Below are 25,702 nucleotides of genomic sequence, written 5' to 3'. Positions count from 1 at the left end.
TGTGGTAGAAATCTCTACCTTGTATCTTTGTTGTTCATGTTTTTTTTTTCATGGTTAAAGTAAGCTGAATTTTGGAAAAAGTGTTATTGGGTGAGATTAAGGACTCATTTTCGACCATTTCTATTTTCCATTTGTGTCTGAGTCCTTCATGAAAGTTGTAGGTATACTTCTTAGCTTTCTAACCCATCCTCTTGTGTCCAATTTGGAGATACATAGCTCAACTTATGGCTGAAAAACCTAAACTGACTCTGTTATGTCGGGCCACATGCATCACTGAATTGAGTGCCCATTTTGACCACTATAATGACAAGATTTGGTTCTAAGGTCTTCATGAAAGTTGTTTCCCTGTGTCTTGAGACTTCCATGGTTCTGTATTGGTTTAATTTGAGTGTTTGGTTAAGTAGGAATTCAATAAGCATTGGACTTCATTCTGCTGAATCGGGTCTGGACTGTTGTTCTATGTTCCTAGCTTCTGTTTACCACCTTACGCATTGATCTGGGCTGTGGTCCCTTCATAACATTTGTAGAAGTTTATCTTAGCTTTCTAATGAATCTAATTTCATTCAATTTGGATACCTATAACTCAAGTTATGTCTTAAAAACACAGCAAAGGTCAAGGATATTTTAATGCTGGAAATTTCCTATGCCTTGACTCATAGGTTTATTTGGATAAATGTATGTATGAATCATGTGTGATGAGGTTCTCTTGATTATTTGTATGTTTGAGGATTGATTTGACAAAAATAAGATATAAGGTTGAAAAGTGGTATTGTGGATATGTTGATATAAATGGGAAAAATTGTTGGAAATTTTGGGATAAAGTGTGGAATTAGTTTAGATAATGCATGATGAGGATAGAAATGGATACCTTGGTACATAAGAGTTATGTTAGTATGCTTGGTTGGAGAAGGAAATTCCTCCCCTTGGTTTTCATTAAGAGGCCAAACCACTCTAGGGTGGTAAGGCTTACTTACTTATTTTTTTTGTATGGTATAAATATGACATAAGTATGATTATTTTGATAACTTTCATATGTTTAGAGTTTTAAAAAAAAAATGGGTATTTAATTTGTATGTGCTTTGAATTTTGAATAAGGAAAGTATGATAAATTTCATTATGATGTTAAGAAAGTTTTAAAAGAAAAGGAATTGATGAGAAATTTTCCTATATATATATATATTGGAAATATTTCCTTTGAAGAATGTGGAAATTTTTGTAAGTTGTAAGTTGAGAAATTTGAAATGATGGGTATTAAGTAATGAAGAGTTTTTGATTAAGAATTATTGCTTTTGTGAAAGAATGATTTTGATTTGGGCTCTACTATGCATGATTGAAACGTGGTATGATGAGATTGATTTTGTTATGTGAAGCTATGATCATATGCTAGGGTTATCAGCCCTTATAAATAGGCAGACGCGCTTATTTGTGTGATGGGGGTGGTGCTTTCATAGGCCACGATTATGTGATGGGGGTGGTGCTTTTATAGGCCACGGTGGTGCTTTCATAGGCCACGATTGTGTGATAGGGGTGGTGCTTTCATAGGCCACGGTGGTGCTTTCATAGGCCACGATCAAATCTGCTTATGTTCATTCTGTATTAGTACAAGCCTTAACTAAAGAATTAACATATTTGTTGTTCATGTTTTTTTTTCATGGTTAAAGTAAGCTGAATTTTGGAAAAAATGTTATTGGGTGAGATTAAGGACTCGTTTTCGACCATTTCTATTTTTCATTTGTGTCTGAGTCCTTCATGAAAGTTGTAGGTATACTTCTTAGCTTTCCAACCCATCCTCTTGTGTCCAATTTGGAGATACATAGCTCAACTTATGGCTGAAAAACCTAAACTGACTCTGTTATGTCGGGCCACATGCATCACTGAATTGAGTGCCCATTTTGACCACTATAATGACAAGATTTGGTTCTAAGGTCTTCATGAAAGTTGTTTCTCTGTGTCTTGAGACTTCCATGGTTCTGAATTGGTTTAATTTGAGTATTTGGTTAAGTAGGAATTCAATAAACATTGGACTTAGTTCTGCTGAATCGGGTCTGGACTGTTGGTCTGTGTTCCTAGCTTCTGTTTACCACCTTACGCATTGATCTGGGCTGTGGTCCCTTCATAACACTTGTAGAATTTTATCTTATCTTTCTAATGAATCTGATTTCATTCAATTTGGAGACCTATAACTCAAGTTATGTCTTAAAAACACAGCAAAGGTCAAGGATATTTTAATGCTGAAAATTTCCTATGCCTTGACTCATAGGTTTATTTGGATAAATGTATGTATGAATCATGTGTGATGAGGTTCTCTTGATTATTTGTATGTTTGAGGATTGATTTGACAAAAATAAGATATAAGGTTGAAAAGTGGTATTGTGGATATGTTTAAATGGATATAAATGGGAAAAATTGTTGGAAATTTTGGGATAAAGTGTGGAATTAGTTTAGATAATGCATGATGAGGATAGAAATGGATACCTTGGTGCATAAGAGTTATGTTAGTGTTGACGCGTGTTTTTTATGCCCCGCCTGATCCAATGAGGACACGAGGATATGGATTGTCTTAATGCTAGAAGTCTTTTAATCCAAGGATTTAAAAAAATAAATAATAAAGAAAAATAAATAATTAAAAAAAAAAAGAAAAAGACGCGTGCTACAGTAGCTAACGTGTGCTACAGTAGCCATGTGCTACAGTCTAACCTAGCTCTATAAATTCATCTCTTTCTCACAATTTTCACTCTACTTCTTCACTACCTCTTCACAACTTCACAATCTAAAAAACCCTAAAAAATACCCTGCAGCCACATTCTCCTCCAGAAACTCTTGTGAGTTAGTTTGGAGGAAAATTGTCATTAGATATCATTTTTAGGTGAATTAAACCATAAAAAGAGAGAAAAAATCAAAAAAATAAAGAAAACACACTTAAATCCTTGGAAACAAAGCTTCTGGACATTTGATCCATTTACAATCCTCAATCTGAGGATCAGGTAATTTCCTTAACATTTTTTGTATTTTTTCTTTACATATTTTTGTATTTTTTTTTATTTTTGTGATTTTAGTAATTTAAGCTTCTTTAAATTGTATTCTGTTCATATTTGGCCATTTTATATGTCCTTAAATCACATTTAAATAAGAAATGATTAAAAAAATTACTTAAAAATGAATTCTGGGCAAAAATCACACAGTTGTTCATCGATGAACAGTAACTGTTCATCAATTTTCCCAGAAATATTCGATGAACAGTAACTGTTTGTTCAATGAACAGTAACTGTTCATCAATTTTCCCAGAAATGATTGATGAATAGTAACTGTTTGTTCATCGATGAACAGTAATTGTTCTTAATTTTCCAGAAATCGATACTATTCATAACACTGTTTACACACTATTCACGCACTATTCATTATTTTTCCCAGAAATGATTGATGAACAATAACTGTTTGTTCATCGATGAACAGTACTATTCATCAATTTTTCCAGAAATAATGACAAAAAAAATATATAAATTTTGTACAAAAATAAAGTTTAATTTCTTCAATAAATCTGAGAATACCCAACTATGAACATATTATAATTTAATTAAGCTTAAAAATATTAAAATGTGATTATATATATTTATTTGTATGAATTTTATTATTTTATTATTTGTATGAATTTTTATTGGTTTATGGATTTAATTTTTGATTCGATCTGTATATATATATTTTTGGATCCGGTTTGTTACTCGCCTTTAACCATAAGGCAAGAGCGGGTCATTTATTTATTTCATTTAATATTTTTGATTCGGTTTGTCGCCCGCCTTGAACCATAAGGCAAGAGCGGGTCTTTTTATTTATTTGGTTTAATTACTTTGGTTTAATTGCTTTGATTTGAATAATTGTTATGTGATAATTAGATTTGTTTGGGATGATTAAATAATTTTCCAAATAGGAACTCGTTCCGATTTATTTGGGTTGGGTTTAAGTAAATAAATAATTTGGCTTTTCTAACTAAAATAAATTAGAAATCATAGGTTAATAATAGAGGCCGGTTTTCCGGGCGTCGGCTTCCAACGGGCCGGCGTACCCAATTCCCTTACCCAGAATCGCATTAGTGCGCCTGACCAGTCTTTTAATAATTTGGCCTTAAAACAAAATTGGGTTTAAAACGGAGTCATTTTTATAAAAACGGTCCCATTGCCTAAACAATGGGCGGCGACTCAAAATTGTTTATAAGACCGATTTATCGGCGTCGCATCCAAATAAAAATATTTTATCAAAAAATCACAAAAAGGATGTTTTCGGGTCCTTCGGGGGGATTTCGACGAAAACAGATTGGCGACTCTGCTGGGGATACAACCACTAGTCCCCGATTGTTTTTTAATTAGATGGTTGTGATTAGGAATTAACTCTCAAAAACTATGTTTTTTTTTTTTAAAAAAAATAAAATTGGTTAGAAAAGCCGTTGGAAAATTTTTAATCGTCCGTATATGTTTAATTGCTTTCCTTTTCTTTCTAGGATTTTTTTGCATTCATACCGCATTTCTCTCTTCTCACCTCATTCTACCCATGCTACCCTTCGGTACTGGTGTTAAGTTTGACGGTGGATCTAGCCTAAACCATGCGATTTAGGTGCATCCATCCGAGAATTAACATTATTACCAACCGCAAGCCTAGTACCTTAAAGGTACGTCAAAAGGAGTAGGCCCAACAAAGCTCGAATCCTGTTTGCGGAACCTAGACTTTGTTAAGCCCAATAAGACTGAAGCCAATGCATATAGTTGAAAACCTTAGTTATTTCCCCTAAGGTATACCCGATTCTGTTTGCTATTGTTATGCCGCATTCATTTCCGAGAGTTTATATCGTCAATCTCAAAACCCCTTGTTGGTTGTCGAGATTAGACCAATTCCTAGGAAACAGATGTCGGAATTTATACCAACGGAATCCGTGTGTGGGAGAAATAAGGTTGGAAGGCATGCATTTCCCAACTCCCGTTCCCCTGTATGATATAAACTGTACATATGTTGTGATATTCATGCATCATTTTTTTTTTCAGCCATGCATTAATAAGAGCCAATTTTTGGTATGGACATTTGATCTTGATTTTGATTTTGAGAGTGGACCTCTAATTCATTTTGAATAACATAATGCAATCATTTATAGTGAATTAATACCAAAAAAAAAAAAGGGAGAGCTATAAGGGGGTTGAGATTCTTTTGAATTTTCACATTTCTCGCATTATTTGAAAATAAGTGTGAGATTGCAAAAAAAAAAAAAAATTGTATCCTACTTGGGACCATCTATTCCAAGGCAAAAAGTAAAGGCACAAAAGTAAAAGCAAAAAAAAAAAAAAAATAAAAAAAATATATCCCGCTTGGAAATTCTTTTATTCCAAGGAAAAAATTAGGGACTTGAGAGAAAATAGCCGAACGTAAAATCCAAAAGGAACGGTCGACGACAGATAATACCGGAAATGTTTGAATACAAAATAAATTATTGCTATGTTATTCATGCTGAATTTTAGGTCCAATAAAAAAAAAAAGAGATCTCATTACCATACTGATTATTAGAACATTAGATCTGCATTTCTCATCCTATGTGCAAGTGCAAAGACAGAGGAAAGGCAAAACACCAGTCACATCATCTTCTCAAGCGAAAGAAGAAGACGATGGATGAAAGCAAATTGTGAGCAAAATGGATGCCTTAGCAACACAGGAGAATTTGCATATCACAGTTTTTGATATGGGACAACAACTGCACATGATCCAGGCAAACTAAGCATGTATGGAAGTGGATGAAATATTTCCAAAAAAATAAAAAATAAAAAATAAAAAATAATAAAAAAAATAAAAAAAAAATCTTTTTTACTCTGTCACCCTCAGGTTCAGGAGGCCTAGGGATTTTCTGTCCTTTGTTTTTCATTTCTTTTTAATTTCTTGTGTATTTTATGCATATGCATTTTGTATTTTATGCGTGTATCCTTCCATGATGAAGACATTGTGTCTTTCAAAGTGTGGAGGAGAACTATATTTTCATTTCATTTCATTCCACTTATAAAAAAATGTGTGACAATTAAAAAAAATATATAAATAAAAAAAGGGGTCAAACTCCTTTTCCTTAGTTCAATGTTTTCGTCCCTACATGTTGATTTGTTTATATTTTGCTTGTTGAAATAGAAGTCTTAAATAGTATACCGTGATTGAGAGATTTAAATGATTTTATGAACTTAGTTATTAAGATATGACATATAAAATTTTTCTTTGCAAATATTAATCTTTAATTTATCTTTGACTTTAGAGAAGCAGGAATCCTAAACTTAAATGAAGAATAGGAAGGAAAGGGAAACTAGAGCCATAATGCTTGTATGTTTCGAGTCAATAAAGGATGAGGGTATTTTAAGAGAAAAACAAAAAAACGACAGAGGGAGTAACGGAAATCCGTTCTAAAACGAAGTGGTACAGAGCATAAAATGCAACCACTTACCATTTACATTCCCACATATATCTCTCCATAAAAAAAAAGAGAGAGAAAAATGTGGTATGGAGCATAAAATGCAACCACTTTGTGAAAAAGAAATAGATTACCTAAAAATACCTTGAGATAAGAAACAATACATGTGTGCTAGAATTGTCCTAAGTACTTCCTATTTTGCATTCTAAGGAGGGAGGATTGCCTATCTCATATTTTAAATGACTAGATTTTGTATAATTTAGATTTTTGTATAGCTATATTAACAATTTTAAATGTCATATTCATTCATACTACTTGGTTCATAAACACTTCAATCTCTTATCTTCGGTAGATTACTTAAGAAGTCTAAATCAACGAGCAAAAATAAACGTGATCAACATGAGTTCAAAAAAAAAAGATGAATGTTTTTGCTTAGGGACAAGCAAAGAACTAAGTGTGGAGGAATTGATAGCCTCGCAAAGCGGGCAAATTTTGTTATGTTATTTTCATATGATTTGCATGACTGCATGTTTTTATACATTTTACATTTGCTCGTGTTATTTTAAAATGATTATAGGAATACAATTTGTTCAAAAAAAAAATTTTGTTCACAAAATAATAAAAAAAAAAACAAAAAAAAAATTTTTTATACATGAGGGAGTTGCATATTTTATCTCTTTTTGAATATTGCAGATCACCCTATCTTTTCAAAAAAAAAAAAATGTAAATTTCCGTCCTTAGTTAAATAATCCACTTTAATGTTCTTTCATTTCCTAATCTAGGGGCAGTGGGTCCAAATAACTAACACAACAAATAAGTTCGAAAGAAAAGTTTTGTTGTCTTTTGTTGTCCTTGTATGCAGAAAGCGAAAATTAATAAAGAAAGAACGGAGTCAGTAATTGAAAGAAAAGAGATACATTAACTGGGAGCTCATGGCCCGGGAATACAAGGAACTAATAAAAAGAAAAGAGGATAGAGAAAGCAATAACAACATTTATTTCAGTATGGGCTACCATCAGACACCGATCCTTGCAGAACTTAACATCATCATGGGGTAAAAAAACCAGTTCACATACTCGGGTGTCACAGTGTCCTGCATCACTCCTTCACCTAGGTACCTGGTGTTTCGGCTTCGCCAGCGGATAGCTAAATTGGTCAGCAGATGCAGTGTCATTAGACTGCTCTCAAAGTTATGGATCCTGGGAACACACCGAATCATCATGAATACGGTACGATGATACAATTGCATGTCACGAACAACTGTCAGAAGACGGAAGTCTCCAACTCCGGGTTGACGGTTCTTCATGGCATACACATTCAACAGCAAAAAGCAACAAGCTTGAATCCAAGAGGGATCTAGATCCATGGCCAGAACCTTACTCAGAAAAGGCTCTAAAGGAAGACCTTGATTCGTGTTTATGCCGTTAGGAAGGTAAACTAGACACAGGGCCGCAATCTCGGCTAAATCACACTAGGGCCCGGGGGCAAAGCCGGAGTTTCATCTTATTGAGGATGATGATCCATCACAGCACACATCTCCTCATAGGTCGGAGTTATTTCAGCGTCTTCAAGCCGGAAAACCATGGTGTTAGGGTTGAAGTGCGCAACGAGCCAAGACAAGAAGCCATGGTTGGGTTTTAGGTCTTTGAAATATTTCAGCCAGGCGAGTTGGTCCATAGGGGAATCTGCCATAAGTCGTCAGGGATGGATTGGACGAAGGATGAAACTTGGTTCCTAAAAGCCATGAAAAGGGGGGATTATTCAAGAGATAGAGTTGCTTTGAATGCTGGAGTGAAGAAGAAGCAAGGGAAGGCCTCCATTTATAGAAGTGTAAAGGGTTTCATGAACGAAGCACCATCATTATCAGACTTGATATTTACCGTCAATAGTGGTTGGAAGAGCATTTATGCATAGGTCACTCCAGTTGGTGGACATTTATGCCTGCATTAAGAAAGGACAGTTTGTACAATAAGGAAGTTGAGCCTTTATGATCGCATTAACCGAGAAAGGATGTTTGAGCCATTACGTCCGCATTCACCGAGTGGACCGCCCTGTCAGGTAAGTACTACGATCCACTTCTATTTCTAATTGATTTTTGTCGTGTTTCACTTTAAGTTCCTTATTTAATCTTTCATTTCATTTCATTCCATTTATTCATTTACAATAAATTGGTTCATTGATCATTAACAAGGTGGACCACTCTTGTGAATAAGTGGGATACCGCTATTTTGTGTTCTTGTGTTTGTATTTTGTTTATGCAGGAATCAAATTTCACAAGTTGTAAGAAATGAACATGTAAATAACATTGATCACTAGCATCAAATTGCCCAGATTACCCTCTCAAACCCCACATCAGGAAGGGCATAACTGAGAATTTGCTAAAATTTCAAAAAAAATAATAAAGTTTTCAAGGTTTGCCCAAAAGGTAATATTTTTTGTCTCAGGACAGAATTCCACACTGGGGGCAAAAATATAATCTTTTGCCCTGATGCAAAAATTCCAAAATTTCAAATATTCATGATTATTAATGCATGGGGGCATTTGATGCTCCAACATCTAACAAAGGCGAAATCTGTTTGTACACAGAAATTGCTCTTTTCTTTTGAAAAATTTTTCAGACCAACCGGTGATGGTTTCTCGAAGCCGTTAGGTCCCACCGAACAGTGATGATGTATTGCGAAGCTGTTTGGGTTTTCTCCTCCCGGTCAATGATGATGTATTGCAAAGTTGATCGGGTCAATCCCTTTCCTGATTAGTGATGATGAATTGCAAAGCTAATCAGAACAATTTCAACCTCTGAACAGTGATGATGTATTGCGAAGCTGTTTGGGTTTTCTCCTCCTGGTCAATGATGATGTATTGCGAAGTTGATCGAGTCAATCCCTTTCCTGATTAGTGATGTTGTGTTGCGAAGCTAATCAGAACAATTTCAACCTCCGAACAGTGATGATGTATTGCGAAGCTGTTTGGGTTTTCTCCTCCCGGTCAATGATGATGTATTGCGAAGTTGATCGAGTCAATCCCTTTCCTGATTAGTGATGATGTATTGCGAAGCTGATCAGGACAATCTCAATGACCAACCAGTGATGGTCTCTCAAAGCCGTTAGGTCCCACCAAGCAGTGATGATGTATTGCGAAGCTAGGTCCCTTTCTTAATTAGTGATGGTGTATTGCGAAGATGATCAAGACATTCTCCATACTAAAAACTCCGAAGCCGATTAAACTGAGCTGAGGAGAAATTGCTCTTCTCGACAGAACCCTTGAACGTGGCCAGATGACTGCCAATGCTTAGAACGCTAAAGTAGTCCGACTGGAGCCTTCAGGTCTTTTCAACAACAAAATCCTCCCTAGCTGATCAAACTGAGCTGAGGAGGTGGACAACAAAGCCGATCAAACCGCGCTTTGGATCCTTTCTAAATCCCCTGAAGCCGATCAAACCGAGCTGAGGAGGTGGACAACAAAGCCGATCAAACCGAGCTTTGAAGATGATCACAAATTCAAACCCTTCAGGCCGATCAAACCAAGCCTCGGAGGTGTCTTCAAAGCCAATCAAACCGAGCTTTGGAGTCATTCACAGATTCAACGGGAGCCGACAAAGCCAATCAAACCGAGCTGAGGAGGTGACCAGATTTTCAAATTCAAATCCTTCAGGCCGATCAAACCGAGCCTCGGAGGTGTCTTCGAAGCCAATCAAACCGAGCTTTGGAGTTATTCACAGATTCGACGGGAGCCGACAAAGCCAATCAAACTGAGCTAAGGAGGTGACCAGATGATCAAGCCAACCCAACATCTTTCAAGCCAATCAAACCGAGCTTTGAAGATGATTGCCATATCGAAGGCGCGTCAATGGACCACTTTAACATTAATCGTTTATACAATTAATGCTTAAGTGGGGGCAAACTATTGACGCGTGTTTTTTATGCCCCACCTGATCCAATGAGGACACGAGGATATGGATTGTCTTAATGCTAGAAGTCTTTTAATCCAAGGATTTAAAAAAATAAATAATAAAGAAAAATAAATAATTAAAAAAAAAAGAAAAAGACGCGTGCTACAGTAGCTAACGTGTGCTACAGTAGCCGTGTGCTACAGTAGCCGTTTGCTACAGTCTAACCTAGCTCTATAAATTCATCTCTTTCTCACAATTTTCACTCTACTTCTTCACTACCTCTTCACAACTTCACAATCTAAAAAACCCAAAAAAATACCCTGCAACCACATTCTCCTCTAGAAACTCTTGTGAGTTAGTTTGGAGAAAAATTGCCATTAGATATCATTTTTAGGTGAATTAAACCATAAAAAGAGAGAAAAAAATCAAAAAATAAAGAAAACACACTTAAATCCTTGGAAACAAAGCTTCTGGACATTTGATCCATTTACAATCCTCAATCTGAGGATCGGGTAATTTCCTTAACATTTTTTGTATTTTTTCTTTACATATTTTTGTATTTTTTTTTATTTTTGTGATTTTAGTAATTTAAGCTTTTTTAAATTGTATTCTGTTCATATTTGGCCATTTTATATGTACTTAAATCACATTTAAATAAGAAATGATGTAAAAAAATTACTTAAAAATGAATTCTGGGCAAAAATCACACAGCTGTTCATCGATGAACAGTAACTGTTCATCAATTTTCCCATAAATAATCGATGAACAGTAACTGTTTATTCAATGAACAGTAACTGTTCATCAATTTTCCCAGAAATAATTGATGAATAGTAACTGTTTGTTCATCGATGAACAGTACTATTCATCAATTTTTCCAGAAATAATGACAAAAAAAAAATATAAATTTTGTACAAAAATAAAGTTTAATTTCTTCAATAAATCTGAGAATACCCAACTATGAACATATTATAATTTAATTAAGCTTAAAATATTAAAATGTGATTATATATATTTATTTGTATGAATTTTATTATTTTATTATTTGTATGAATTTTTATTGGTTTATGGATTTAATTTTTGATTCGATCTGTATATATATATTTTTGGATTCGGTTTGTTACTCGCCTTTAACCATAAGGCAAGAGCGGGTCATTTATTTATTTCATTTAATATTTTTGATTCGGTTTGTCGCCCGCCTTTAACCATAAGGCAAGAGCGGGTCTTTTTATTTATTTGGTTTAATTACTTTGGTTTAATTGCTTTGATTTGAATAATTGTTATGTGATAATTAGATTTGTTTGGGATGATTAAATAATTTTCCAAATAGGAACTCGTTCCGATTTATTTGGGTTGGGTTTAAGTAAATAAATAATTTGGGTTTTCTAACTAAAATAAATTAGAAATCATAGGTTAATAATAGAGGCCGGTTTTCCGGGTGTCGGCTTCCAACGGGCCGGCGTACCCAATTCCCTTACCCAGAATCGCATTGGTGCGCCTGACCAGTCTTTTAATAATTTGGCCTTAAAACAAAATTGGGTTTAAAATGGAGTCATTTTTATAAAAACGGTCCCATTGCCTAAACAATGGGCGGCGACTCAAAATTGTTTATAAGACCGATTTATCGGCGTCGCATCCAAATAAAAATATTTTATCAAAAAATCACAAAAAGGATGTTTTCGGGTCCTTCGGGGGGGATTTCGACGAAAACAGTTAGTATGTTGGTTGGAGAAGGAAATTCCTCCCCTTGGTTTTCATTAAGAGGCCAAACCACTCTAGGGTGGTAAGGCTTACTTACTTATTTTTTTTGTATGGTATAAGTATGACATAAGTATGATTATTTTGATAACTTTCATATGTTTAGAGTTTAAAAAAAAAGGGTATTTAAGGTGTATGTGCTTTGAATTTTGAATAAGGAAAGTATGATAAATTTCATTATGATGTTAAGAAAGTTTTAAAAGAAAAGGAATTGATGAGAAATTTTCCTATATATATATATATATATATATTTGAAATATTTCCTTTGAAGAATGTGGAAATTTTTGTAAGTTGTAAGTTGAGAAATTTGAAATGATGGGTATTAAGTAATGAAGAGTTTTTGATTAAGAATTATTGCTTTTGTGAAAGAATGATTTTGATTTGGGCTCTACTATGCATGATTGAAACGTGGTATGATGAGATTGATTTTGTTATGTGAAGCTATGATCATATGCTAGGGTTATCAGCCCTTATAAATAGGCGGACACGCTTATTTGTGTGATGGGGGTGGTGCTTTCATAGGCCACGATTGTGTGATGGGGGTGGTGCTTTTATAGGCCACGGTGGTGTGATGGGGGTGGTGCTTTTATAGGCCACGGTGGTGCTTTCATAGGCCACGGTGGTGCTTTCATAGGCCATGGTGGTGCTTTCATAAGCATGATATTCCGGTACATGGTTTTAAACATAAATAGTATACGTATTGGTATAATAAATGTTCAAGTAATGAATTTATGAGTTGAAAGAATTAAATTCTTTATGTTTATTAATTAATAGTTTATTTGATATTTCTTTTGCTATAAATGTACATGTATGTTGAAATTTAATGATTTTATGTCATTTGTGTTTTAAGTAAGTTGTCATCACAACTTTAGTAAGTATGTGAATTATGAGCACCACTGAGTTCTATACTCAGCATGTTGATTTTTATCACGCGCAGGTTAAAGACTGTGGTTGTTGCTTGAAGACTAGAAGAGTAATCAGGGCAGAAGTGACTATTGTGGTAGTAGTAGATTGAGATTTATGTACTTAAGAACTATGGCATGTATAAGTATTATATTTTCAGAGATTGTATATAACTTAAGCATGTAATTAGCAATTATGTTGATGTCTATATTCGGAGATAAGCATAAGATTCATTAAATGATTGAATATAAAATATTTCAAGAGAGTTGGTATGATTAGTTTATTAAGACTTGATATTTATACTGAATGCCATTAATTGATGAATATTAAACTGCTATTGAGGATTTATATAATTATGAAAATATAGGAGTGTTGTTGTGTTATGATGATTATGTGGAGATGTTGGGAGTTTGGAGTTTAATTGGGAGTGTTTTGTATTCACATGTTTGGCGAGCTCAGTTTTTAAAAGGGAAATTCTTACAGTATTTATGTAAGATTTTTCCCAATTTATTTTTCAAAAAAAAAAAAGAGATGAAAACGAAATGAAATGATTATCTATAAAAAAAAAAAAAATTACTCGCTACACTTGTGAATACTCAATTACTTCTAATTCATAATCTTATTTAATGATTTTTATGTTAAGTTAAGACGGTGTCTCCGGCACCGAATGTGGCACCCGTCATCTGGTCTCATGGGACTCGGCGGAGGGTGTTACATAAGGCACATCATTATCACATCATAAGTAATCCAAACAATTTATTCAACATAATAGATCTCATCGATAATCATTATGCGATACATGAGTATAGTCATGGTGTGTATAATATATAGTAGTCATATAATTGTAGTATTATATTTATAAAGTAGACAACGATAATAATAATTGTATTTCAATAATATCATATTAATACGTGGAGATAAGGGCTAAATATTAAATATATATCTATAAGGTATAAAATGAATGATGTATGTACGCAGATAATGGTATGCACCATTAATTATTACTCACAGTGATGAGACATAAAGCAAGCTTTGATTCGATTTTGATTAGCTGGAGCGGTAGACAAACTCGGACGATCTAGATAAAACATGAATATAAATGAAGAACTGCATTAAACATATGACTTTCCTTAAATAAGCAATTACAGCATTAATCTAAATTTTATCAATACTCCTGACAACATTTCCCTCAAAATAGGATTTTCCACTAGTCTGAATATTAGTAACTTAATACACTATCAATTATTACTCACACAGCCATCCATCGGGCAATCAATCGATTCAAATATCTAACTGCCACAAGTAGTAATTTTACGTTCAACTCATAGCTTATAGATTAAGATAACCTTCGATCTAATCCAAATACATCCTTAAATATTTTTACTTTATCTCGATATAATTTATTTCCTTAATCAGTCACCAAATAATAAATTTCTTATATATGCTATGTAAACAATCCTTTATTTAATTAATTTTACTTGAAATATATTATCTTTTAATTAAATTTGGATTAACTACTAAAACTAATGCTTTAGCTTATCATTTTAATTCATATAGTATAACTCTAATTCCAAAATAATTGATACCCATCCAAAAATAAGTTTCTTCTTACTTAAATCACTTTCCATCCTTAAGATAATTTGTATAACACTTAAATATTTAACTTGTTTTTTCATCTAGTCTATAGTCCTTAATACTACCTAGTTCAAATTAAATTAAGGAACCAATTTAATTTAATTATACTTTTTCTTTTAAATAATTGTATTCCTTATGACCAAGTATTTAATTTATATGCTTTACTTAATTAATCTAAAATCCTCATTAACTTCATATTTATCAAATTCTCAATTTATTCACATAATAGCAATTATAATTTGGTCTAATTTAGTAAAACCTTGTTTTATTCTTAACCCTTAATTATTTTAATCAAAACTAATTTAATTAATAACAACAATTTCTAAACTTGAAATGTACATTGAATTTAACAAATTGAATCTTAAAATATACCGATTAAAAATCGGATTTCAGATTCGAGTTTAGTGTATTAATCCCATATTTCTGCATCCCGGGGTCTCGCGGGCCGGTCGTCAGACCATCGCCGGTGTTGCCGTCTACGGTGGTCAAAAAATCGTGGCTGTCCAGAATCGACCATTCTTCGCACCACCTGGCTTTTTATCGAGGAGTCTGTTTTTAGCGTTAGTTGCACGAGATCGGCCTTCTATTCAACCGGAGCAGGCTCGACAGGAGTTTAACACCGTGGTTAGCATCGCTGTCTGTAACACCCGCCGCCCGATCCCGAAAGACCCGACGGTGGATGCCACATTCGGTGCCGGAGGCACCGTCCTAACCTACATATAAATCATACAATCATATTATGAATTAGAAGTGACTTAGTATTCATAAGTTTAGCAAGTAATAATATTTTGTTTTGAAAATGATTTGGGAGAGTCCTACAGAAAAACTGCAAGAGTTTCCCCTAAAAATAGAAGTTGCCAAACATATGAATACAAAGCACTCCCAATTCCAAACTCCAAACCCCATCAAACTCCAATAACAACACAATAGCACTTCTATCATTTCATATCCTCAATAACATTATAATATTCATCAATTCAACACATTCATTTAAACATATCAACTTCTAATGTTCTAACCATTAAATAAGTCCAAGTTTATCTCCCAATATATACACCAAAATAATTTACAGCAATTTGCTTAAGTTATAAATTCACTAATACAGTCTCCAAAAATGTAATACTTATACATGCCATAATTCTTAGTTACAAAAAAAAAAAAAAAAATACTAAGTAACTACCAAAATATCTCTTCAGCTCTGATGTTACTCTTCAGGTCTTTAAGCAGCAAGCACAATCTCCAACCTGCGCGTGATAAAATCAACGCGCCGAGTATAAAACTTAGTGGTGCTCATAAAACGCAACAAACCAATGTTGTGCTGACAACATACTTAAAAATCATTTATATACATAAAATCATTAAATTTGAACATGTATTACATATGTACACCAACACATCATGCTTTAAAAATTCATTTGATATCATGTACACCATAAATACGTTATGGTAAACTAAGAGTTATTAACATAATGTGATCTCATTTATTTCACTTCCTTAAAAATATTTTACAAGGGCTCACATACACTTAGGAGAAAAAGAAGCAGATAAGTTTTCATAGCTTATTCATAATGACCTTAGGTCGCCAACCTTATCATAACATATAGAGCGCGTCTGCCCTAACATAAGACACCCACGTGCCTAACATATGATCATAGCTTCTTATCATAATGGCATCAAATGCTGAGCATGCTCATCATACATAATAAAATCAAATCATGCATCAAATCCACACCAAGTATATTAGAGCCCAAAAACATTTCTCATAAAATTCATTTTCTTTAGTCTTCTCATAATAAAAACTTAATTTAAACTTAAGTAATTCATAAAAATTCTCATACTTAAACAAAATGACTTAACATAGAAAAATTCCAGCATAAAATTAAGATTGACCTTTGCTGTGTTTTTAAAACATAACTTGAGTTATGGGTCTCCAAATTAAATGAAATCAGAGTCATTAGAAAGCTAAGACAAAAGCCTATAAATGTTATGAAGGGATCACACCCAGATCAATATGGAATATAACAAAACAAAGCTAGGAACACAAACTAATAGACCAGACCTGATTCAGCAGAACCAAGTCCATTTTTTATTGAATTCCTACTAAACCAAACACTCAAATTAAACCAATCCAGAACGAGAGAATTCTCAAGACATAGGGCAACAACTTTTATGAAGAACTCAGAACCTAATCTTGTCATTATAGTGGTCAAAATGGGCACTCAATTCAGTGATGCATGTGGCCCAGCACAAACAGAGTCAGTTTGAGTGTTTCAGCCATAAGTTGAGTTATATATCTCCAAATTGAACACAAGAGGATGGGTTGGAAAGCTAAGAGATAGACCTACAACTTTTATGAAGGACTCAGACATAGATGGAAATTAGAAAGGATTGAAAAATGGTCCTAAATCTCACTCAAAATCACATTTTTCCCAAATTCAGTTTACTTTAGCCATGAAAGGAACATGAACCACAAAGATACAAGGTAGAAATGTCTACCACAACATAAATACTCATCAAACATCATCCAAGAGCATGTAATGGTAACCAAAATTCTACAAATCAATCATTTCATACAAAATCTCAAAATATACACATAATAGCATAAAGGCACAAAATCAAAATTTTGAGTAAGGTAAGTGTGTTTATGAACACTAACCTTCAAAACAAGCTTTAACAAGCTTTAATCAAAGCTTCTCAAGCTTTGGTCTTGCCCTTATCTTTGTTAGAAGGCTCTCCACCCTCTACATGTAAGAAACTCAAAATCAAACAAAGAAAACAAATAAAAGAAGTAATTGGAGCATGATTAAGCATGTATATGCTAAAAGACAACTCTAAACCCAAAAATAATGAGATTATCATAAAATCACTTACTTGACCCAAGTAGGAAAATCACCAAATTCCTTGAAATTAGTCACCAAAGATTACTTCTCTAGCTTCACTCTCTAAGATTTATGACTTAAATCAAGTTGGATGGGTGTTTACTAAGTGTTTACTAAGTAAGAATTGAAGAAAAGGAAGAAGAAGAAGAAGAAGAAGAAGAAGAAGAAGGAGAAGGAAACGTGTAGGAAAAGGAGAAGAAGGACAAAGTGTTGCTCAATAATTGATAGTTGCTTTTAAGAAAGCAACTAAGGGGTATTTTGGTCTTTTCTCCAAATTGGAGGGTGTTTTGGTCTTTTCTCCAAATATTCTCCAATTAAATTCCTTCAAAATATTATTTATCTCCACAAAACTCTCTAATTTATTCCATAAAAATAATTCCTCAAATTTCCTCCATAAAAATAATTGCTCAAATTTCCTTACTTAATATACTACCATAATTCACTATTCACTAATTATCTAAATTCTCCAAAAATATTCCTTACTTACTTTCTACACATAAAAACCATGCATACATGCTCCAAAAATGTTAAATAAAATATAAAACATAAATAGTAATTTTTCCGGACAAAAAATAATACCAACTTCAGGACCAGTGGTACTATTCACAGACCGGTAAACTACTATTGAAACACAGGAAAAATGGGGCGTTACAGTTCCCCCCCCTTAAAGAATTTCGTCCTCGAAATTCACCTGAATTAAACAACTGAGGATGCTGTTGTCTCATAATATCTTCACTTTCCCATGTAGCTTCCTCGGTCTTATGGTTTCTCCAAAGAACCTTTACCAACGAAATTCTCTTATTCCTTAGTTCCTTGATTTCCCTAGCAAGTATCCTCACTGGTTCTTCCTCATAAGTTAAATTTGGCTCTATAGTCACAGATTCCACTGATATTACATGTGATGGGTCGGACCGATACCTCCTCAACATAGATACGTGGAAAACATTATGTATCCTATCCAGGTCTGATGGTAAAGCTAGTCTATAGGCTAATGGACCCACACGCTCAATTATCTCATATGGACCAATGAACCTAGGACTAAGCTTCCCCTTTCTTCCAAATCTCAATATCTTTTTCCACAGAGATACCTTAAGGAAAACCTTATCTCCCACTGCATACTCTATATCTTTCCTTTTTAAATCCGCATAAGATTTCTGACGATCTGAAGCTGCTTTCAATCTATCTCTGATAATTCTGACCTTTTCTTCTGTATCCCGAATCAAATATGGACCTACCATCTTGGCCTCACTCAATTCTGATCAACACAGTGGAGTCCTACATCTCCTACCATATAGTGCTTCAAAAGGGGCCATCTGAATACTCGACTGATAACTGTTATTGTAGGCAAATTCTACAAGTCGAATGTACTTCTCCCAACTGCCCTCAAACTCAATAGCACAAGCTCTTAGCATATCCTCCAACATCTGAATAACCCGCTCTGATTGACCATCTGTCTGAGGATGAAAAGCTGTGCTGAAATTCAGCTTAGTACCTAGGGCCTCATGTAGCTTCTACCAAAATCTAGAAGTAAATCTCGGATCTCTATCTGAAATGATGGTAGAAGGAACCCCATGTAATCTCACTATCTCATCTATATATAGCTCTGCATATTGCTCCATGGTGAAGTCGGTCCTAACAGGAAGAAAGTGTGCTGACTTAGTTAATCTGTCAACTATGACCCATACCGCATCTTTCTTTTTAGAAGTTAAAGGCAATCCAGTCACAAAATCCATAGTAACCTTATCCCATTTCCACTCTGGAATAGAAGTAGGGTGTAACAAACCAGAAGGAAACTGATGCTCTGCTTTCACTTGCTGGCACGTCAAACACCTCGACACATAATCTGTGATATCCCTCTTCATCGCCGGCCACCAATACTGTGATTTCAAATCCTGATACATCTTATTACTGCCAGGATGCATAGCATAGGGACTACTATGAGCTTCCTTTAAGATACTCTTCCTCAGCTCTGAAAATTTAGGCACACAAATCCGATCCCCAAAGTCATCTTTAATCATAAATCTCTTTTTCCTTCCATCTTTGACTAGGTCTTTCCACAAGGCAATTGTCTCATCATCCCTCTGTGCATCTCGAATCTGCTGAAGTAGACTAGGTCTAATCATAAGCTCTGCCACGAGTGCACCATTACTAGCTACAGATAATCGAGTATTCATAGCACGTAAAGCAACCAAGGACTTCCTACTAAGTGCATCTGCTACCACATTAGCTTTACCTGGATGGTAATCAATGGTGAAGTCATAGTCCTTAAGTAGCTCTAACCATCTGCGCTGTCTCAGATTAAACTCCTTTTGAGTAAGCAGATACTTGAGACTCTTATGATCCGTATACAGATGACATTTCTCACCATACAAGTAATGCCTCCAAATCTTCAAAGCGAAGACTATAGCTGCTAACTCCAAATCATGAGTAGGGTAGTTCTTCTCGTGTGGTTTAAGCTGTCTAGAAGCATAAGCGACTACCTTACCCTCCTGCATAAGCACACAACCCAATCCATTATGTGAAGCATCACTATACACATCATACGGTCTACCTGAAATTGGCTGTGTCAACACTGGAGCTTCAGTAAGCATCGCCTTAAGCTTCTCAAAACTATTCTGACATTTATCATTCCACTCGAATCTGACATCTTTTTGAAGAAGTCTAGTCAAAGGAGCCTCAATGAGAGAAAATCCCTTGACAAATCTTCTATAATAACCAGCCAATCCTAAGAAACTCCGAATCTCTGTAACATTCTTCGGTGGCTTCCATTCAAGCACTGCCTCTATCTTCTTCGGATCAACTCTGATACCCTCAACAGAAATAATGTGACCCAAGAAAGCAATCTCAGACAACTAGAATTCACACTTACTCAGCTTAGCATACAACTGTCTCTCTCTCAATATCTGAAGTACAATTCTCAAATGGTGATCATGATCCTCTCTAGTTTGAGAATATACCAAGATGTCATCAATGAACACAACCACAAACTGATCTAAGTAAGGATGAACGATCCGGTTCATCAAATCCATGAACACTGCAGGAGCATTAGTCAAACCAAACGGCATTACCAAGAACTCATAGTGACCGTAGCGTATCCTGAAAGCAGTCTTAGGTACATCTGATGCCTTCACCCTTAGCTGATGATAACCTGATCTCAGATCTATCTTCGAGAATACACTAGCCCTTCTCAACTGATCAAACAAATCATCTATCTGAGGCAATGGATACCGATTCTTCACAGTAACTTTGTTAAGTTGTCTGTAATCAATACACAATCTAAGTGATCCATCCTTCTTCTTTACAAACAATACTGGAGCACCCCACGGAGATACACTAGGACGAGTAAAACCCTTATCAAGCAACTCTTGAATCTGTATCTTTAACTCTTTCAACTCAGCAGGCGCCATCCGATACGGAGCAATGGATATCGGTGCAGTACCAGGCATAACCTAAATACCAAACTCAACCTCTCTCTCAGGAGGTAAACCAGGCAACTCCTCTGGAAACACATCCGGAAAATCACATACTGTGGGTATATCATGGACACTAGGAGATTCTGACTCTAGAGCAAGTACACAGGCTAAGTAGGCCTCACAACCATGCTGGATCAATCTTCTAGCAGTAGAAACAGAAATAACATTAGAGAGGTAATCCGACCTCTCACCCACAACTACAATCTCCTCACCAGATGAAGTCTAGAGTGTAATCCTCTTAAGTCTACAATCAATCATAACTCCATGTCTAGATAACCAATCCATACCAAAGATTACATCAAACTCTCGGAAAGGCAACTCTATTAGATCTCCCAGAAACACATGGCCATAGATTACCAATGGACAATCTTTATACACCCGATTAACTACGACACTATGACCCAAGGGATTAGTAACCTCAATACTATGCTCTAACATATCAGCATGCATATTACCCAATCTACCCACATGTATGCCTAAATATGAATGAGTAGAGCCAGGATCAATCAAAGCATATACAGAATTATCAAAGAGAGAGAATGTACCAATGATAACGTCTGGGGCATCCTGCTCCTCCCTAGTCCGAATAGCAGACGCTCTAGCAGGTGCTCTGGACTCAAGTTTTTCCACTGTCTCTGAAACTGGCCTCTAACTCCCAGTGCCTCCTATATCACCATGGCCTTTGCCTCTGCCTCTGCCTCTCGAAACATAAGGAGCCGACCTCCCTACCTGAGGAACTGCACTAGCCAAAGTCATAGGGCAGTCTCGAAGCAAATGCTCTGTAGACCCACATCGAAAGCATGCCCCAGAAAATCTCCTACAAACCCCAGGATGCTTCTTTCCACACTGAGTACATGTCGGAATATCAATCCATGTAGCACCTCCACCACTAGCAACAGATGTGGTCTGTGGAGCTACTCTGCCATGAGTACCCTGTCCATGTCTCTGAATCGGTCTAGACCAGGTCTGTGATGAACCTCTATGCCTCTTACTACTAGACTGAGCCCCAGAAGTCTGTCCAGATACCATACCCTGAAACCTCTTTTGTTGACCCTGCTGACTCCGTTGCCTCCTAGCCTGCTGCTCATTCCTCACTTCCTCAAGCTCTAAAGCTGCCTTCACTAGGGAAGACAATGATGTATGAGGATGAGCAACTAGATGAATGCGATATTCATCATGCAAGCCTTTCCTAAAGCGCTTGCATCTATCAAACTCAGTAGGAATCATCTCAGTAGCATACCTGCTCAACCGGATGAACTCTCTCATATTCAGCCACAGACATTCTGCCCTGTTTTAACTCTAAAAACTCGGCTTTACGTTGATCAATGTAAAGCTCCCCAATATATTTCTGTCTGAACTCAGAAAGAAAGAAGTCCCAAGTCCTCTGCTCAGCACTAACTGTTCGTGATACAGTATCCCACCACTGGTAAGCTTCCTCTCTCAATAAGGAAGTGGCACAAACCAAACTATCTACAGGTGAGCACTGCATCTGCTCCAATATCCTCTCCACAGACTGGAGCCAATACTCTACTGTAGAAGCCACATCATCCTTTCTACCCATAAACTCAACAGCTCCATATTTCCTCAGTTTCTCAATAGGGGTACGAACTGGAATAGGGGCTGGAGCAACTGGAGCCTGGGGAACAGCTCTCGCTGCCTGCCTCAAAGCAGCAACTAACTGCTGAACAAACGTATCCTGGTTAGGCCCAGCAGTACCTGCAGCAGCCTGCCCCACCCTCGAGGCGTGCTCCACATCAGAACCCACAGCACCACTAGCGGCATCTCCAACAGGAATACCACCACTAGGAGGGACATAACTATCCACCTCCTCATCAGACAGATGTTGAGACATCACTCAACTCCTACAAAGACCAAAAGGTTCGCATCAGAGAGAAGTTCCAAACCAAATCAATATGGCATGTATTTAACTTAAATTACTCATACTCTCACTTCAAAATAGATAAATTCCTATATATGCATATAGTCCGAGAACCGCCTAAACCTATGCTCTGATACCACTAAATGTAACACCCGCCGCCCGATCCCAAAAGACCCGACGGTGGATGCCACATTCGGTGCCGGAGGCACCGTCCTAACCTACATATAAATCATACAATCATATTATGAATTAGAAGTGACTTAGTATTCATAAGTTTAGCAAGTAATAATATTTTGTTTTGAAAATGATTTGGGAGAGTCCTACAGAAAAACTGCAAGAGTTTCCCCTAAAAATAGAAGTTGCCAAACATATGAATACAAAGCACTCCCAATTCCAAACTGTGACATCCTACTGAGTCAAGTCATTTCATAGAGTCGAGTTGAGTCGGGCCAAACCAAACCCGGTTGGGGTAGAATGGGGTTATAAGTGGACTTACTTGATTGAGAGAAAAAGATCAAAGCATATGGGTGAGGATTTATTTGCATTAAAAGATCAAGCTTGGGTATTAAGTTATAGCCTTTTGCCACTTGAGGTACCATTTAGGAAGTTTCACATAAATTCATTGATATTTTGATGGCCTACCCGTAATAACCAGTTCACTTTCCCATTTTCATTCTTATCTTCATCTTCTCCATCTCCTTCCTTTCTCCATCCATTTTCATGGTAGTTTAAGGCAACCTCAATTTTCTCCAAGTAAGTAGAATTTCTTGAAGCTTTATATTATTCAACCTCTAATTGAGCTATATTGTAGATAAGTTATAAGAATTCTGATGTGTATAGGAGAAGGGAGTTCAAAGGTAGTAGAAAAAAGAAGTTAAAGAAGAGCTCAAGCTTTTTGGAGTAAAGGTTTGATATCTCTTTTCATTTACCATTTTCTTTGCATGAGAATTTATGTGGTGTGTTGCTAATGAGACAATACAGCTTTATGTTGAGTGGGAGGACTGGTCATGGTGAGAAAACAGGGGAGGAGTTGAATAAATGAAGTAAATAGTGAGTTTATGCTGAAACAGGTTTTACTGGAAATTTTACCAGTAGCTTCATCTTGATTTTGACCCCATTTAATGATGGAATTAGGAAGTGTTATAGAAGCGTTATTTGTTCCTCTATGTGTTAGCTTTACATGGGTTTTTGAATCATCCAAATTGGAGCTGTATAATTAGAGATATGACCAAAAGAGTACAGACTGTGCAGGCTGGAAAACGCGACGCGCGCGCGCGAATTGCATGACGAGCTCGCGACTTGTGCCTGAAACTCACTGACTCTCATTTTGCACATTACGCGCTCGCGACTTTCATTTGCGCGCTCGCGACTTTCACCTGAAACTCTTTGACTCTCATTTGGTGCTTTACGCGCTCGCGACTTTGCACTGCGCGCTCGCGACTTGTGCCCGATAACACACTGACTCTCATTTTGCACTTTACGCGCTCGCGACTTTGCACTGCGCGCTCGCGACTTTCACCTGGAAACTCACTGACCTTCAGGTGTGCATTACGCGCTCGCGACTTTGTAAGGCGCGCTCGCGACTTGTGTTTTCATGCATTTTTGGATTTTATTTTCTATGCAATTGGATTCCTTTGCTCAACTTGTATGCCTCAAATCATTTTACAACAAAAATACAACATTAAATCATGTATCAAAACAACATGCAAGCATACAAATGATGTCAAATCAAATAAACATTATGATTTATGAAGTTATGAACTATGAATATAATGTTGTGTTATATCATTGACATACCAACATTATGCTCCATTGAGGTTCGGTAGAAACCATGTAGATAAGGCTATATCGCGACATAGGATAGCAGATCTGCACCCCATACAGTTTGGTACTCCGGCTACAGGCCGTTGAGTGGATATGATTATATATATGGGCCATAGCAGCCAAGCATACAGTATTCATCCAGTTTCATACAGTTTTTCTTATCACTTCGGTTTCACTATAACCTTATGGAGCCATACAAATATCTTGACATAACATTTCAACGAAAGATAATCAAGGTATAAGGAAAGGATCATGCTATATGCGCTTATATGTTTAGTTATCCATATGCATTTACATGCTCATTTTTATCTATGTATGTGCTTAATTGTTTCTTTATATGTTGAGATATCCACTGAGCTTTATTTGCTCAGCGAGTTACCTGTTTAACTCGCAGGTTTTGAGATTGGACCGTAGAGAGTCAGCTTGCAACTGCTGCAGTTCATCTGTAGAAGACTCAGTCTTCAGGGTAGCTACTCATTTGGATGTGTATCTTTTGTCTACCTTTTTATGGCATGTACAGGGCACACAGTTGGGCCCATTTCATTTGACACTAGTATCATGTCTTGTAAATATAAATTACATTATTATTGTAAACAACATCAGCATGATATTATATTCAATATACATTATGATTTCAGCATGTCAGACCATAAAGTTAACCAGTTTGTAACGTCTCGGCTCGGTTCATTTGAGTTAACGGGTGGACCGGGAAGGGATGTTACAAATTTTGGTATCAGAGCCCTAGGTCTAGTTTCCCCGGGCTTACATGCATAAGTCAGTATAGTGTACATGCCATGACTACCCTGATGAACTAAGCAGTTGTTGTCTTTTAGGAGGATGTCACAGGAAGGTGAGAGCGAGTCACACGCCTCCAGACCAGTGGAGGGTGAGGCTCCAATAGCACCAGGTCAAGAGGTGTTGTTAAAGCAACTTGCGGATACTTTTCGACAGATTGCAGGGGTGATACCTCAAGCACCAATAGTAGTAGAAAGAGAAAGAAAGCCCCCACTAGAGAAGCTTCGGAAATATGGGGCGAAAGAA

At 36.0% G+C, this 25,702-nt stretch overlaps 1 pseudogene; it reads right to left on the bottom strand.

Moving 5' to 3' along the window:
* Window positions 1-21,606: 21,606 nt before the first annotated feature.
* On the bottom strand, window positions 21,607-22,810 carry LOC149492742 (uncharacterized; annotated as a pseudogene).
* Window positions 22,811-25,702: the final 2,892 nt, after the last annotated feature.

The sequence above is a fragment of the Jatropha curcas genome, chromosome 11, assembly GCF_041381405.1.
Source record: "Jatropha curcas cultivar XTBG-Jc1 chromosome 11, XTBG_Jcur_1.0, whole genome shotgun sequence".
Classification (NCBI taxonomy): Eukaryota; Viridiplantae; Streptophyta; class Magnoliopsida; order Malpighiales; family Euphorbiaceae; genus Jatropha; species Jatropha curcas.
The sequence above is the reverse complement of the archived record's forward strand: the minus strand, read 5'-3'. Positions and strand labels throughout refer to the sequence as shown.